The sequence below is a fragment of the Aquarana catesbeiana genome, linkage group LG05 (assembly GCF_042186555.1).
Source record: "Aquarana catesbeiana isolate 2022-GZ linkage group LG05, ASM4218655v1, whole genome shotgun sequence".
In the NCBI taxonomy this organism is placed as follows: Eukaryota; Metazoa; Chordata; class Amphibia; order Anura; family Ranidae; genus Aquarana; species Aquarana catesbeiana.
Genome location: NC_133328.1, coordinates 391,384,789 through 391,403,005, shown reverse-complemented (window position 1 = coordinate 391,403,005; position 18,217 = coordinate 391,384,789). Strand labels below are relative to the sequence as shown.

Here is an 18,217-nt window from a genome sequence, read left to right as displayed (position 1 = left end):
TGATAGGAGATAGCACATGTTGACACACTGTGTGTTTTGGGTTTTTTGAAAAATAGATGTATGGAACTACACACATTTTAGGCATGGGATCATGGGGGAAATAAGAATGTTAGGGCCCAATTTGGGGGCACCTTCAAATTTGGGGTTTTAGATTATAAAAAACACATAAACATTACAATTCACATTAATTAGGGCAGTGCACAAATTGTGAGTATAGCCTCAAATAATAAGGGTAGTAAAATTTAAACCGTACCATCATCCAAATTAATATGTACAAGGAAAAGAGAGTGGGACATAGGGGACAGTGGCTGATGTTGGCCCCATAATGTTCACACCCTAAAATGGCTGGACTATATCGGTACAGGTAAACGATGATAGACAGAATATATAAAAAGGAATTTATTACAAAAAGGAAATACATGGTATACAGATTAAAATGCAAAAACAGAAATTCAAAGATCACCAAAGAATATCTGTAAATTACAAAATATTGACTGGTCTGGTTCTCGACTAGTTTCGCGATATTATCGCTTCCTCAGGAGGACCAATCTATAAGACAAATAATATAATGCAATACAAGCAAAAACATTATACAGTACACTACAAGTAGTGATCTTAAAAACAGCATGTAGAAAGGGGAAGAATAAAACATAATTACTAGTTCGGCTTACCCTATAATTGGGTGATCGTGTGCGGCACCGGGCCACCCAAACAACTCTCCCCCGCGGCGGACAAGGGGGATAGTTTAGAGCCCTCTAAGTAAAAAGCATAGCGTAAGTGGGGGGCCACAAAGATAGCTGGTGAAAGGATACAATGGATTTAGCCAAACACATATTGAGGGAGCGGAAAGGGAGGGGAGGGAGGGCCAAGGGGAAAAGGGGGAAGGAAACTGAGGGGAGGGGGAGGGGGGAGGGGGGGAAAAAGGGAGGGGGGGAAGAGGAGGGAGAAAGGGGGAGCGGGAAAGGAGGAGGGAAGGAGGGTAAGGGTAATGGAACATGGGAAGGGGAAGGGGGGGGAGAAAAGGGGGGGGAGACTGGGAGGGACACCGGGGGAGGGGGTAGTGGAGGGAAAGGAAAAAAGGGGGTAAGGGACAGGGTGAGGAGGAACAGACAATGCACAGGGACAGGGAGGGTAGAGGGAGGGGGGGAAGGGGAACAAATAAGAGGGATTACACTGGGCTAATAAACAATAGAAGCGTGTGATGTGGCTTACCATAATGGTTGGGACGAAGGGTAATACATATGCTAGCCACGAAAAGACTTGCGATGGCGTGGGGGTCGGGTGGCCCGTAATGAGCAGGAGAACCAACCAATTCCAAGCACTGGGGCATCATGGAGGGTACAATGTGTGGAAGTCCACCACTAAGGGTAGATAACCACAGGGTTGCATGGCAGTCTGTCAATAAATAGTATCAAATGTAACATGAGATACAGGATAAAATCCAAGTGAAGATATCTAAAATAGATAGCGTCGGGTAGAGGATAGTATCCAAGGTAAGAGAACATAACGTACCTATAGATGTACACCAGTGAGGTGTTGAAGGCCTCCGTTCCATCCCAGCCCCACGTCAGCAGTCTATCATGGAGAGAGCTCAGATGCTCACTCACAGGCCCGAGGGCCCATTAAGTGAGCTCCCCAACCCGGAGACGCCCACGACGCCGCCAGCCGGCAAGCGTCTGACGTCACCGGGTCAGTTTCTCCGCACTGCGCAGGTGCGCGGACCGCGCTACTGCGCAAGCGCGTTCAAGGCGAGCCCGTGGGTAGGAAACCCTGGGCTCCGCAAGGACAAGCAGGAGAAGAACACCAGGGCGTCTTCTCCTGCCAGGAGAAACACATGTCCGCCGCTTGGAAAGGCACAGGCAGCCACGGACCACACAGGGCACCTAGGGTCAGCCGAACAAAATAAACAAAAACCTTAAACATCATGACAAAAAATGGTAATAAATAAATAGCAGTATGTGTAAAAGAAATAAGAGTGGCAGTAAATTGCCACCCAATCCATTAAGGTGTTGGTAAACACAAACGGGACTTGGTCCCCATAGATGGCACTACAAACAGAGGGGGGGCAGCATTGGCTACTAAGAGACCTGGTTGAGAGATGAGAGCATTAATCAGTTGGGGCTACCTGTTGGTGAGTGATATCACTCACCAACAGGTAGCCCCAACTGATTAATGCTCTCATCTCTCAACCAGGTCTCTTAGTAGCCAATGCTGCCCCCCCTCTGTTTGTAGTGCCATCTATGGGGACCAAGTCCCGTTTGTGTTTACCAACACCTTAATGGATTGGGTGGCAATTTACTGCCACTCTTATTTCTTTTACACATACTGCTATTTATTTATTACCATTTTTTGTCATGATGTTTAAGGTTTTTGTTTATTTTGTTCGGCTGACCCTAGGTGCCCTGTGTGGTTCGTGGCTGCCTGTGCCTTTCCAAGCGGCGGACATGTGTTTCTCCTGGCAGGAGAAGACGCCCTGGTGTTCTTCTCCTGCTTGTCCTTGCGGAGCCCAGGGTTTCCTACCCACGGGCTCGCCTTGAACGCGCTTGCGCAGTAGCGCGGTCCGCGCACCTGCGCAGTGCGGAGAAACTGACCCGGTGACGTCAGATGCTTGCCGGCTGGCGGCGTCGTGGGCGTCTCCGGGTTGGGGAGCTCACTTAATGGGCCCTCGGGCCTGTGAGTGAGCATCTGAGCTCTCTCCATGATAGACTGCTGACGTGGGGCTGGGATGGAACGGAGGCCTTCAACACCTCACTGGTGTACATCTATAGGTACGTTATGTTCTCTTACCTTGGATACTATCCTCTACCCGACGCTATCTATTTTAGATATCTTCACTTGGATTTTATCCTGTATCTCATGTTACATTTGATACTATTTATTGACAGACTGCCATGCAACCCTGTGGTTATCTACCCTTAGTGGTGGACTTCCACACATTGTACCCTCCATGATGCCCCAGTGCTTGGAATTGGTTGGTTCTCCTGCTCATTACGGGCCACCCGACCCCCACGCCATCGCAAGTCTTTTCGTGGCTAGCATATGTATTACCCTTCGTCCCAACCATTATGGTAAGCCACATCACACGCTTCTATTGTTTATTAGCCCAGTGTAATCCCTCTTATTTGTTCCCCTTCCCCCCCTCCCTCTACCCTCCCTGTCCCTGTGCATTGTCTGTTCCTCCTCACCCTGTCCCTTACCCCCTTTTTTCCTTTCCCTCCACTACCCCCTCCCCCGGTGTCCCTCCCAGTCCCCCCCCCCCTTTTCTCCCCCCCCTTCCCCTTCCCATGTTCCATTACCCTTACCCTCCTTCCCTCCTCCCTTCCCGCTCCCCCTTTCTCCCTCCTCTTCCCCCCCTCCCTTTTTCCCCCCCTCCCCCCTCCCCCTCCCCTCAGTTTCCTTCCCCCTTTTCCCCTTGGCCCTCCCTCCCCTCCCTTTCCGCTCCCTCAATATGTGTTTGGCTAAATCCATTGTATCCTTTCACCAGCTATCTTTGTGGCCCCCCACTTACGCTATGCTTTTTACTTAGAGGGCTCTAAACTATCCCCCTTGTCCGCCGCGGGGGAGAGTTGTTTGGGTGGCCCGGTGCCGCACACGATCACCCAATTATAGGGTAAGCCGAACTAGTAATTATGTTTTATTCTTCCCCTTTCTACATGCTGTTTTTAAGATCACTACTTGTAGTGTACTGTATAATGTTTTTGCTTGTATTGCATTATATTATTTGTCTTATAGATTGGTCCTCCTGAGGAAGCGATAATATCGCGAAACTAGTCGAGAACCAGACCAGTCAATATTTTGTAATTTACAGATATTCTTTGGTGATCTTTGAATTTCTGTTTTTGCATTTTAATCTGTATACCATGTATTTCCTTTTTGTAATAAATTCCTTTTTATATATTCTGTCTATCATCGTTTACCTGTACCGATATAGTCCAGCCATTTTAGGGTGTGAACATTATGGGGCCAACATCAGCCACTGTCCCCTATGTCCCACTCTCTTTTCCTTGTACATATTAATTTGGATGATGGTACGGTTTAAATTTTACTACCCTTATTATTTGAGGCTATACTCACAATTTGTGCATATTCATTGGGTGGATAACACACCCGTTTTCTTTTTTTTCCCCTTGAGTGCCTCTAATTCCTAACTTAGATTACTTTTTTGTTTATTAATTATCCCATTACGTCGGAGTTTGGCCCCCTCCTTTAGATGGACCATACATGGGAGCAGCCCTATCACCGACCACGCAGGTTAAGTTCCATACAGCCAGACGTTCCTTCACAGTTACCCCACTATATCATGTTTCAACTCAAACCTTTAATATTACACCTATTATTGCCATGAATGGGGTTTGGTCAGTCTATATTCACTACCCTTTACCCAAGAGTATGTGCTACTATGGACCGTTTAATCTCCGGTCCAGTGTGATTATTGTGGTATCCATACCCCTAATCCGTAGCTGACCCTTACCCATGTTGGCCCTTTGTAACCTAATCCTATCATTGCTACATTATCGCCCTTCTGCGATTACCCCTTTCTAGCCTAGAATATTACATTATGTAGTTTGACACCCTATGGAGTTCCCTGCCTTCATGTCATCTAACCCCTAATCGAATTATTTTTAGGATTTATTCCATTCTTCCCATCCATCTACCATGGCTTCCTCGCTGTTGGTTGTCACTATTACCTTCAGATTTCTATCCCCACTACGTTGTACTTAGATCCACTGTTTCACACATGCTCACGTTTTTATTTCATTATCTGATATTACCAATCAACCATGTATAATTTTCATTCATTCCCTTACCACTCTTCACCGCATCACTTCTATTCATTTACAACACACACTTCATCTTCCATTGGCACATCCTTAAACCCCCCCCCCTCCCCCTACACCCCCTCCCCCCACACCCCTTCCCCTCCTCCTTGTTCCCTGTCCTTATTCTCACTCCTATCACTCACCAACAGGTAGCCCCAACTGATTAATGCTCTCATCTCTCAACCAGGTCTCTTAGTAGCCAATGCTGCCCCCCCTCTGTTTGTAGTGCCATCTATGGGGACCAAGTCCCGTTTGTGTTTACCAACACCTTAATGGATTGGGTGGCAATTTACTGCCACTCTTATTTCTTTTACACATACTGCTATTTATTTATTACCATTTTTTGTCATGATGTTTAAGGTTTTTGTTTATTTTGTTCGGCTGACCCTAGGTGCCCTGTGTGGTCCGTGGCTGCCTGTGCCTTTCCAAGCGGCGGACATGTGTTTCTCCTGGCAGGAGAAGACGCCCTGGTGTTCTTCTCCTGCTTGTCCTTGCGGAGCCCAGGGTTTCCTACCCACGGGCTCGCCTTGAACGCGCTTGCGCAGTAGCGCGGTCCGCGCACCTGCGCAGTGCGGAGAAACTGACCCGGTGACGTCAGACGCTTGCCGGCTGGCGGCGTCGTGGGCGTCTCCGGGTTGGGGAGCTCACTTAATGGGCCCTCGGGCCTGTGAGTGAGCATCTGAGCTCTCTCCATGATAGACTGCTGACGTGGGGCTGGGATGGAACGGAGGCCTTCAACACCTCACTGGTGTACATCTATAGGTACGTTATGTTCTCTTACCTTGGATACTATCCTCTACCCGACGCTATCTATTTTAGATATCTTCACTTGGATTTTATCCTGTATCTCATGTTACATTTGATACTATTTATTGACAGACTGCCATGCAACCCTGTGGTTATCTACCCTTAGTGGTGGACTTCCACACATTGTACCCTCCATGATGCCCCAGTGCTTGGAATTGGTTGGTTCTCCTGCTCATTACGGGCCACCCGACCCCCACGCCATCGCAAGTCTTTTCGTGGCTAGCATATGTATTACCCTTCGTCCCAACCATTATGGTAAGCCACATCACATGCTTCTATTGTTTATTAGCCCAGTGTAATCCCTCTTATTTGTTCCCCTTCCCCCCCTCCCTCTACCCTCCCTGTCCCTGTGCATTGTCTGTTCCTCCTCACCCTGTCCCTTACCCCCTTTTTTCCTTTCCCTCCACTACCCCCTCCCCCGGTGTCCCTCCCAGTCCCCCCCCCCTTTTCTCCCCCCCCTTCCCCTTCCCATGTTCCATTACCCTTACCCTCCTTCCCTCCTCCCTTCCCGCTCCCCCTTTCTCCCTCCTCTTCCCCCCCTCCCTTTTTCCCCCCCTCCCCCCTCCCCCTCCCCTCAGTTTCCTTCCCCCTTTTCCCCTTGGCCCTCCCTCCCCTCCCTTTCCGCTCCCTCAATATGTGTTTGGCTAAATCCATTGTATCCTTTCACCAGCTATCTTTGTGGCCCCCCACTTACGCTATGCTTTTTACTTAGAGGGCTCTAAACTATCCCCCTTGTCCGCCGCGGGGGAGAGTTGTTTGGGTGGCCCGGTGCCGCACACGATCACCCAATTATAGGGTAAGCCGAACTAGTAATTATGTTTTATTCTTCCCCTTTCTACATGCTGTTTTTAAGATCACTACTTGTAGTGTACTGTATAATGTTTTTGCTTGTATTGCATTATATTATTTGTCTTATAGATTGGTCCTCCTGAGGAAGCGATAATATCGCGAAACTAGTCGAGAACCAGACCAGTCAATATTTTGTAATTTACAGATATTCTTTGGTGATCTTTGAATTTCTGTTTTTGCATTTTAATCTGTATACCATGTATTTCCTTTTTGTAATAAATTCCTTTTTATATATTCTGTCTATCATCGTTTACCTGTACCGATATAGTCCAGCCATTTTAGGGTGTGAACATTATGGGGCCAACATCAGCCACTGTCCCCTATGTCCCACTCTCTTTTCCTTAATTAGGGCAGTGTTTTCGAGATTTCTTGAATTTGGCACAGATAATGTTGTCATTTTCACTGTTAGTAATTCGCACAGTCGTTTATAGAATGCGGAAAATCTAGAAAACAGAACCTGGTGATGCACCTAGAGAAGTGGAGTGTAGAAACACTGAGTTCTGTCCCTAAACTTTCACAAAAGTCATAAAAACATGGAAATTAGTAAGTACAAACAGGAGCCAACAAGTGGAACAATAAACTTCAGACCAGGCAAGAGGAGATTAGAATTTGGCAAGCATGTCCACAAAATCTATTATTCTTCGCTGTAATGCAGTGGCAGCCTCTTTGATTTGCTCCAGTTCCTTCAAACAATGCAACATATCTGCACTCATTTTGCCAATAGTGCATTGTGGAAGATCATGACCTAGTAAGAAGAGTAAAAAGTATTAAGGGAACGATGGTCAAGTGGCTGAGGCCCAACATAGTGAGTTATAGTCAAGTTACTACTCATATTCAGGAAATACTTACCTACCCAGTCTATTGTTGCTTGCAACTTGCTTGCCCTTCAGACACCTACACTACTAAGAATACACACACTGCAACTACTCTGTAATCTAAGCCTTGGGGCCTGGGTCTCCCAAACTCGGGTACCTAGTAACACTGCCGGCTCCTTCCACCTCTTCCTTCTCCATGCAAATGTTAAGGCACTACATACTAATGTGTGGAGGGGGTGTTTGATTTGGACATCTAAACACTCAACATGTATACACATTTGAAGCAAGATTCCAAGAATACTTACTTGCACAAACAAGAGGCTCCCGAATACTTTCTTCCTCTTCTGGTTTGCTTTGGCCCTCACTGTGACTCGCATCAGGGGATTTGACGTCCACAATGGCAATGTCTGTGCTGGGTCCAGGAGTCAGATCCCATGGCTCCAAAGAAACATCCTGGGTGAGCTGACCACACTCACTTTTCTCTAAAAATAAACAATACACCATTCATTAAGCCACCCCAAGTCACATCTGTTTCTAGCATCCATGTTGCTACATTAATTGACCAACCTTGCACTTGGTCTGATGTAAATGTTTGCTCCTAACTAGTAGATTCCACCATGCTGCACTCTGGATTTGTTTCTGTGAAAAATGCATAAAAAAGGGAAGGTGATGGCATTTTCCAGAGGGCAAACACTTGACAAGTGCCAACATTGAAAAAGTCCTGCAGTTGCCCCCCATTCCTCTTGTCTCCTATGGGATACGGGATATATGATGACCATCATAGCAGGCGTGATTCTGTGTGACTGAAAGCCCCTGAGCCTCTCCTCTACCCATGTCTACACTGGCAAGGATGCATTAATGGGCACTGATGAGCCAGGCAGCAACCAGAAAGTGTTCTTTATCCCTTAAGTTCTGCCCTAAGCCCATGGCCTTTGGCCCACCTAGAAACACCCCTGTTAGTGGCTAAATGAGTGTGTTTGAAGTTGGCACTTTGGGGATGGCCTTGTTGCCTCCCCTGTTGTGGCTTGAGCGAGGGTATCCTCCCTTCATCCCTTGTGGTGGCTTGGCTGGAACCTCCTTTTTTTGGTGCCTCCCTGTTGAAAGAAGAAAAAACAATACATTTAAAAAAAAAGGATTGTCCAAAAACATGACCAAATAAAAATAATCATATATGCTTTATATTTACCTTCATCTTTGGAATCCCAAGTCATACAAAGATTTTAGAAAAGCTTATATAAAATTCTCTAGAGCTACCTGGAGAAATAACATATACAGACAGCTAATTTAAACATATACATATTGTTTAGATCCAAATATTGTTTACTTTTTTTATGATCTAATGTATGTACTCCATCTGGTCTTGTTCACTGTGTTTTCGGATTTGGTCCTTTGATCGTTCCACTGAAAGTTTGCACTGCAAAACGGAGATGAACTTCTCCAGAATGATGCTTGCAGTTACAATCGTGCTTCTCTAGGATGTGCACCATTTCTACCATCTTATCCTTGCTCATGGGGGTTGCTTTGTGCTGTAATCCGCCATGTTGTCCCTCCTGAATGTTCCACCGTGTGTTGCATGCAGAAGAGAGATGGTCACGCCCCAGCGTCATGACACACTGAGAGCTGAGTTTGAAGCATGCACAGTGTGTATAAAGCCAGAACACATGGTCGATGGAACGGCCGTAGGAACGATGTTGGAGCAGGGGCGAACGATCGCCAATGCACGAAAGGAGCAGAAAACTAAGGAACAATTGGAAATTGAGGCATAGGTGGATAGTGGCCTATACTGCTTAGACTTAGTCCTATATTGGGACCAGCTTATGGGTTAAGCCAGACATTATGGTTTGTCTTGTGTTCTGTCTTGAAGGCATCATATCATCATGACGGATAAATTCACTTCGCCAGAATTTCTCCCTCAATTCAATGACCTGTATTGGGAGATGCCCTGTCTCTGGAAGGTGAACAAGGTCCTGGACTCTGAGAGGTCTGGAACAGCAGCAGATGATCTATATGTCCCCAGGCTGTGGTTTTACCACAGCCTGCAGTTTTTGACAGACCATGCAGAACCCAGGCCATCGCTGTCTACCTTCCTTTCGACGTCTGCTGAGGCCACAGCTCCTGAGGTCCGCAGAGGTCCTGATGCCTTATTTCTGCCTTAACAAAGTGGTTCTCATATCATAGACAGTAGTGACAAAAAAATGATTTCAACAAGAGTGAAAAATGCTGCGGTCGGAATGATATTCTTTTCTATTTCTCAACATTCAATTTGCAACAGTGAGGAGATCAAAATTGTGTGAGATTGATGAACAAACCCTAAAAACATTTCTAATTATCTCCCGTTTTCATACACAGGAAAGTGTCACCCTGGAGGAGCCAGTGGCCAGTAGCCAGATAGAGTCCCAGATCCCTCCCTATGCCCTCCTGCTAAAAGGGCCAGGAAGAGCAGGAATCTGGAGGAGGCCACGGCTGCTTTCCTCAGCCAGGCCACTACTGCCATCCAGACAGAACCAGAGGAGGCTGAAGCATTTGGGTGTGTGACAGCCAATAAATTAAGACAGATGGCTGGTGAGCAAAGGAGCAGGTGTGAGGAACTCATCCTGCAGCTACTCAACAAGGGGGTAAGGGGCCAAATTTCAGAAAGCACACACATTTCTGATTTTGTGGCCCCACCTCCACCACAGTCTACAGCCAACCCACGCACCACAGCCACTCCAACCACCACAGCCACATGGCGGTCAGTGACAATACCAGCCACAAGAACCCCAACAACCTCGATGGACTGGGAATTTTAACCCCTTCACCACTTACTAATTTCTGTTATTTATTTTGTTTTAATAATGTTTTTATTTGTTATATTTTCTATATTTTTGTGTTACTTTTTTTCTGCACAATAAAAAAATTGTGTAGAATAATACTTGGCTATGTGTTTTACTTCAAATGACAGTTTGGGAGTAGGCAGTTACATAAAAAAAAATACAATGTAAAATTAACAAGGGACACCAACATAGTTGTATCTTTGATCTTAAAAACTACGGGATAATGGTGTTGTGGTAACTTGCCCAAAAAAACAAACAAGCATAATAATAATATTCTTGATATTACTAGAAAACAAATGCCTTTTAAAATATGTTTGCCATAACTCCATCAGTATTTTCAGCAAAGCAGCTTCATTATTATCCCATTAAAGAAGAGAATGTGCGCTGCATTTTGACATTTCATAATTTGCCGCGTCACGAATGTTAATTCTCCATTACAAACGCTAGTTTACAAGACCGACTGCTTCCAGCTCGTTCCTTGGTTCCGATCATGCGTGTTTGTACTTTCAACTTTTGTGTGACGGATTTGTGTACTGATATGAAAATCAGACCTGCCGTTGTCCACCGAAAATTTACTAGCCTGTCATCCAACATTTGTTGGCCGAAAGTTGGACAACAATTGTCAAAATGAGTGTACTAACGGTAAGATTTTAGGACAACAGTCTGTCAACAGACAATCCCCTGCCAACAATCGTACCGTGTGTATGAGGCTTAAGACCCCATACACACTATACAACTTTTGTTGTCTGATTTCCTTTAGATTTACCAAAACCATGTAGTGCAAAGGCCTGCCTGATTGCATACAAATTGAAACTCTGAGCCCTGGTTCACACTAGAGCATTTTGACATGCAATTTGACATGTCGAATCGCATGTCAAAACGGCAGCAATTGCCATCAATGGTACTGTTCTAATCGGTGCAACGCCGCAGCAGCCGCGCTGCACTGATTTCAAAAAGTAGTTTCTGTACTACTTTTTGTGATTTTGGGCTGTGATTTACATTGACATCTGTGCAGAAACCTGCACAGATGTCTCTGAAATTGCGTCCGAAATTGGGACTGACATGCGGTAGTGAAATCGTGCGAGTTCACCTGAACTCGCACGGCTTCATTCCCGCAGCTCAGTATGAACCTGGGCTTAAGGTTTGACCTTATATTATATGGTTTTGGTAAATCTGAAGGAAAAAATATCTACAGAAAATTGTATAGTGTGTATCTAGCCTATGATCAAACCTTGATCTAGGTTTTTTTTTATTTAATTTTTTACTATTATTATTGTTATTTTTTTTTACACACACTTTTATTTTTCTCTCTGCATGGAAAGAGAGAGATACAATGTAACTCTCTCCTCCATTCACAGTGAGAGAGAACATGGGGGCGGGCTTCACAAAGACTGATCACTGTGGTAGCCAATCAAAGGTTGTCACAGCGATCAGGTGACCCGGAATTGGGTGTTCCAGGTCCCGATCATTAGTATGGGGCTCTCAGTGAGATCCGCAAATATGCGGCCCCAGAGAAAAAAGTCCAGTCTAGAGGCCGCATATTTGTGTGAGGTCAGTGTCAGGGGGTTAATATGGGTAATACTATGGGTTTTATTTTTTATTATGGCTAGTTGTTCAATGTTTTGATGGTTTCGCATGTGATATAGCTGCATTAGTAAAGTATATTATTAACACCTGTTAATCATTGTTTTACAGTGTTACAAAGAATGGTAGAAAATAAGAATCACAGAGATCAGTGTGACTTTCAAAGGCAGAAATGGGAATTCTAAGAGCTGCTTGTGTCATCGGGCCCTGGCTATCACATCGTACCAGGGTGACTGCTAGGAATCAGTTACTTCTGAACATCTGCCGGCATTGCACCTCTGGCATATTTCCAATTTAACAAATTCGCAACATCGGGATATCTTCCCATATTGATTCTGGCAAAACAGCCGTGACTGAGCGTATTCTCTTCTACACTGGCAAAATAGCAAAAACGCACAAGGTGAAAGGAAAGGATGGAGTTGGCTCCGTTATGGATTCTATGGAGCTAGAACGCCAGAGAGGTATCACCATTCAGTCTGCTGCCACTTACATCATGTGGAAAAACACAAACATTAACATAATTGATACACCAGGTCATGTGGATTTTACAATTGAAGTGGAGAGATCACTGAGGGTATTGGATGGGCCTGTCCTTGTTTTGTGTGCAGTTGGAGGGGATCAGTGCCAAACTGATGACAGTTGACAGTTAACAGACAGATGAAGCGATACAGTGTCCCATTCAACAAGCTTGACAGGCAAGGCTCCAATCCTGTAAGAGCCCTGCAGAAGCTCAAGTCCAAACTGAACCACACTACAGCATTTGTCCAGATTCCTATTGGACTTGAGAGTAACTTTAAAGGTGTCATAGACCTTATGGAAGAACGAGCTGTATATTTTGATGGTTGATTTGGGCAGAATGTGCGATATGAGAATATTCCAGCTGAGTTCAGAGCAGAAGTTACAGATAGGCGACAAGAGCTGCTAGAAATTGTGACCAGTTCGGATTAAATTCTTGGAGAGATGTTCCTAGAAGAGAAAATCCCATCTGCTGCTGACTTAAAATTGGCCATCCGAAGAGCTACACTGAAGAGGGTATTTACACCTGTTCTGCTGGGAAGTGCCCTAAAAAATAAGGGTGTCCAGCCCCTTCTAGATTCTGTATTAGATTATCTTCCAAACACTGCTGAGGTGTCCAACTATGCCATCCTCAATAAACAAGATGAAGAGTCTGCAAAGATATTGATGAGCTCTCTCAGGGATGGCTCTAATCCATTTGTTGGACTGGCATTCAAGCTAGATGCTGGTCGCTTTGGTCAGCTGACGTATGTCCACGTGTACCAGGGAATGCTGAAGAAGGGAGACTATATTTACAATACAGGAATGGGAAAGAAAGTCTGTGTACAGAGGCTTGTCTGTCTTAATGCTGACGTAATGGAGGATGTAGATGAGGTCTTTGCAGCAAATACCAGCACCCTTACCAGCAAATCCAATGACAACCTCTATGGAGTCCATCCATGTACCAGATCCAGTCATCTCTGTAGCAATGAACCCTGTCAACAAGAATGATCTAGATAAATTCTCCAAAGGTATCGGTCGGTTTACGTGAGAAAACCCAACTTTTAGAGTGCACTTTGATAATGAAAGCAAGGAAACCATTGTTTCTGGCATGGGAGAGCTGCACCTGGAGATCTATGTTCAGAGGATGGAGAGAGAATATACCGGTCCTTGCACTATGGGCAAATCAAAAGTTGCATTTAGGGAGACTGTCAACAAAAGAGTGCAGTTTGACACCCATAAAAAGCAGTCAGGTGGTGCAGGCCAGTAGGGTAAGGTCATTGGTTATATTGAGCCTCTTGATCCCAAAAATAACACAACATTGGAATTTGAAGATGTAACAGTAGGAACAAATGGAGCAGTCCAGGGAGCAGTCATTGCAGGTCTTAACCGCAGGCACGGTGTGATTCTGGGTCAAGATGGATCAGATGACTACTGCACTATCTATGCTAATGTCCCACTGAATGATATGTTTGGATAAACAACTAAACTCCGGCCATGTACAGAGGGGAAGGGTGAAAACACTATGGAGTACCAGAAGTACCAGCCTTGCTTAGCCAGTGTGCAAGAAGAAAACATCAACAAATATCTTGAGGCAATGGGCCAGCTTCCAGCGAAGAAAGGAAAATATAATTCCCTGTGCACACGGTCGGACATTGATCGGACATTCCAACAACAAAATCCATGGATTTTTTCCGATGGATGTTGGCTCAAACTTGTCTTGCATACACACGGTCACACAAAGTTGTCGGAAAATCCAATCATTCTGAACGCGGTGACGTAAAACACGTAAGTCAGGACTATAAACGGGGCAGTAGCCAATAGCTTTCATTTCTTAATATATTCTAAACATGCGTGGCACTTTGTGCGTCAGGTTTGTGTACACACGATCGGAATTTCCGACAACGGATTTGTTGTTGGAAATTCCTATGGAAAATGTGTGATGGAGCCTACACACGGTCGGAATTTCCAACAACAAGGTCCTATCACACATTTTCCATCGGAAAATCCTATCGTGTGTACAGGGTATAAGAGTTAATCTTACTTCTGATTCCTAATTAGAGACTTGAGCCCAGCTCTGCTTTTTATTTTCTGAGATTTCCCACCAATGTTTACCTTTCTATTAAGTCACCTTTACATTCCAGCCATGCATGGAGTGTGGTCACAGCAGATATTAAAGGTTCATGGCTGGTTTATGTGAAACCCCTTAAACCTGTGATGTAGTTAGCATAATCCACAAAGCTCCAACTGAATTTGAATATGGTAAAAATGTAATGTTCATCTTATGAAGCAATCTCATATTCCTACAGGCTGTTTGGGTGAAAAGTCTTCATCTGTTCTCTCAAGACTACCCAAGTGATCGTGAATTCAGGTTAAATTGTAGACTACTCTTTTCTTGGGGAAGGAAACCATACTCTTCCAGTATCCTGGAAATTCAACAGCTACGTGACTGTCTAGCATTTCACTTCCGACTTTTTGTCTTCAAGAATCATTACAGCGATTCACCACAGTGAAATAAAGTTTGTTAATGCTGACACTTCTGCAGAAAAAAAAAAAGAAAAGAAAAGAAGAATCACAGACTGTGAACAGTAATTGTGTAAGCTGATTGATTGAATGAAACAAGTAAAGCATTTTGAGAATTTTAGAAGTCCGTGTTTTGTACGAAACACTGCCAAACCAGACTGGGGAGCCACAAGCAGGGTTGTTCAGCTCTTTTTTATGCTTAAGGCAGTACTGTAGGTAATTGCTGCCCTGACCACAGCATTAAGCTCAACATACTAAAGGTCAAACCATGGCTTGTGCTTCTGCTGCAAACACAAGGTATAATGTGTAGGTATGACAATTTACACATTTGCGCAGTTTTCCTATTGTCTAAAACAGCTGGAGGCTGGTTTTGGGCAGGGCTTACTCACCCTGCAAATGGGAACCTCTCTGTGAACATGCTCACTAGTGCCTGGAACCATGCGGGGTCGCTGTCATGCAAAGATCAGTATTAAGGCAGTACACTGTATTTAAGAATGAGTCATTCACCTTGCACAGTAACACATTAAACTTGTGGCTCTTTGCTGTAAGAAATGCATTCAATGGTACGTTGGAAGCACCTGCTTACATGCTGAGACCAAGTGAGTACTCTGACTCCTGCTGCTCCTTATAGGTGCCGCCCAACATTACATTTACACTTTTACCTATGGAAAAGAAAAGTCTGCCCCACAAAAGCAAACCAATAGGGCTACATAGGAACCACAGGCCACCTGCTTCATTTTTACATCTTACTGAATTACCGCTGGCCAATGAATCAGCAGTGTGATAATTCTGATTTTATGTATAGATATCAGGTTAGAGGATGGGAGGTAACAAAGAAAACTTCAGAGCTGAACCAGGAAATATTGGTATCACCTGGCCAGTCCTCTAGTATGGTGGGGTGTGCAACTCACAAGGCTGAACTGAAGTGTCTTTTGACAGGTAAATAATTCAAAATCAGTATGTTCAACTGTGTATTTAGCTGTTTACTTTTTCAGCTAAAAATATATATATTATTATGACCTTTATAGCTTGAAGTACTGACTTTCAAAAGTTTCTGATAACCACTGTTCCAAAATGTATTTGTCAGCTGTATTTTTTGCAGAAGCTTCCAAACCCACATACTTATGTTTCCCATCTTGCCTGGCAATGACACCTTGCTCTTTAGGTTCCAAATCTCAAATAAGTGTTATTCTACATCACTATCTATGGCTTCTCCTTAACATACACATATATATGTAGTTTCAGTTCACCTGCTTATATACGGTTTCCTTTTATAGGCTGTTTTCAGCTATATCTGGTACTTAACGAGCTATATCTAGAGTATGTGTAAAAGGGACTACCTTTTTTGCTTCTGTAGCTCATTTGAAGGCTGGTTTCATCTATAGTAAGCATCATGAAGCTATAACATATATATATATATATATATATATGATATATTCTACAATGCCCATGGGAATCCTTCCTCTTCTTCTTTCATCTCTTCTTTGTTTACCAATGAATAATGATTTAACTTATAAGGGGATATCTCTGTTTTTCTACTTTTAGATACTTAGATCTGAACCGATATGTTCAAGGCATTTATTCCTCAGTCGTTACCTTGAAAATGTATTTATCTTCACCATTATACTCTAATTAGGTAAGATGGTATGCTATAATCAGAGGCAATTTATGAGCTGCATGAGAAATAGCTTCACACTGTGATACTTACTCTATTTACAGAAAATATTACTGTCCCGTTTACCAGAGAGGATGGATTACACCGAATCTGGGTGGCCCTAACTTTTGGGCTTGGAAATGCAGACAGCCTTTGGATTTTCAGCCTGTTGAAGGAATGTTTTTAACCCATTAGTCTGTCTTATGTGGTGACGCCCACTACCTGATGTTCAGGGCCAATCAGGCAAGCATGCATGGTGTTTTTTATGTTGTCCTATCTGTGGTGTCTGTGCTAGGAGTTCTTCCAAGATACTATACATAAATATATTTATCTAATACATATGTTATATACTCAATTTCATTACTATTGATATTCATTTATGTTTTGTTTTTTATATATATATATATATATATATATATATATATATATATATATATATATATATATATATATAATTTTATTTTATTCTGTTATCAGCACCTACCCATTTCTGTCCTGAGGAAAGAATTTAATGCGAAACCCGTTGACTAACAAGCTTGGAAGAGTTCATGAACCCCACTTCTTGATATAAGTAAAAACTTTTCCACAATGGACTGTTCTATGACTCTTTGACAAGAATCCATGCCTCCTGGCTTGGTATCCGGGTATCTGATGACCTTGTCCTGTTAAGGGTGTTGTTGTTCATCATTTTTAGTGCTTATTTGTCTAAATGCATTGTTTGTATGTTTGTATTTTTGTAATAAATAAATATACCTTTTATATATATCCGTTCTGCCTCATGTTGTGCCCATAAAGTCCTTTTTTCTTTGAGCAAGTTTTTACTTCCTCAATCCATTTTATGTTATTCTACACAAATGAAGTACTGGGAACAATAAAATATCATACTACAACTTGGAACAATTAGGGTTATTGTACATCATTAGTCTAAAGGCAATACCCTTGACCTTCTTTTCTCCCACCTATGCACTCCGTGCAACCTCTCCAACTATCCTTTCCTCTCTCTGATCACTACCTTATTAGTTCCACTCTCTCTTTCTTCTCCACCTCCTCTCCCTCCAACCGCCTTACAGCTACCTGTAGAAACCTACGCCATTTCAACCCTTCCCTTCTCTACTCTGCTACTGACCACCTCTATGACAAAATCGCACCCCTGTCCTGCACCAACCTAGCCACTTCTGTCTACAATGCTTCACTTTTAGCCTCACTGGACATACCGGCCCCTCTCACTACACACAGAATCGGTTCCGTCCCCTTCAACCTTGAAAAAAAGATGACATTAAAAGTCTGAAAAAACTTAGCCATGCTCTTGAGCACCTGTGTCGTAAGACTAAGTCTCAAAAACATTTCAACCAGTATAAATCTGCCCTCCAAAAATACAATTTCTGCCTCCTTATTGCCAAGAAGACCTATTTTATCTCTCTCATAAACAACATCCCGTCCCCATTAACGCTTCTCTACCTTCAACTTAATTCGTCCTCCACTGCCTCCACCCACTCACTGAAGATGCCAGTTGTCAACTTGGGAGTTCATGAACACCACATCGCTGGAGTAGAAGTGAGTATAGGATATCACATCCTGGAACTGGGTTAGAAACAGCAATACTTGGGAAGGGTATAAGTTCTGTGGCATGCAACCTGGAGGGCGGGGGGCTGGAAAGTGACAGTAACTAGCAAAGACCAGTGTCCAGGAATAAAGGAGAAGACAGGATGAGGAAAGGGTAGGTGGGGGGAGGAAGGGGAGTGGGGAGAAGAGCGAAAAAGGGAAATGGAATGAAGAAAAAAAAAGAGGGGGTGAGAGGGTAAGAGACAGAATGAGGAGCCATTGCTTACTAGAATAGAATTCTGATATCCAGGGCCT

General features: G+C 43.8%; 1 pseudogene; it reads left to right on the top strand.

Moving 5' to 3' along the window:
* The first annotated feature begins 11,836 nt into the window (after window positions 1-11,836).
* LOC141144935 (elongation factor G, mitochondrial-like) lies at window positions 11,837-13,793 on the top strand (annotated as a pseudogene).
* The last annotated feature ends 4,424 nt before the right edge of the window (window positions 13,794-18,217 follow it).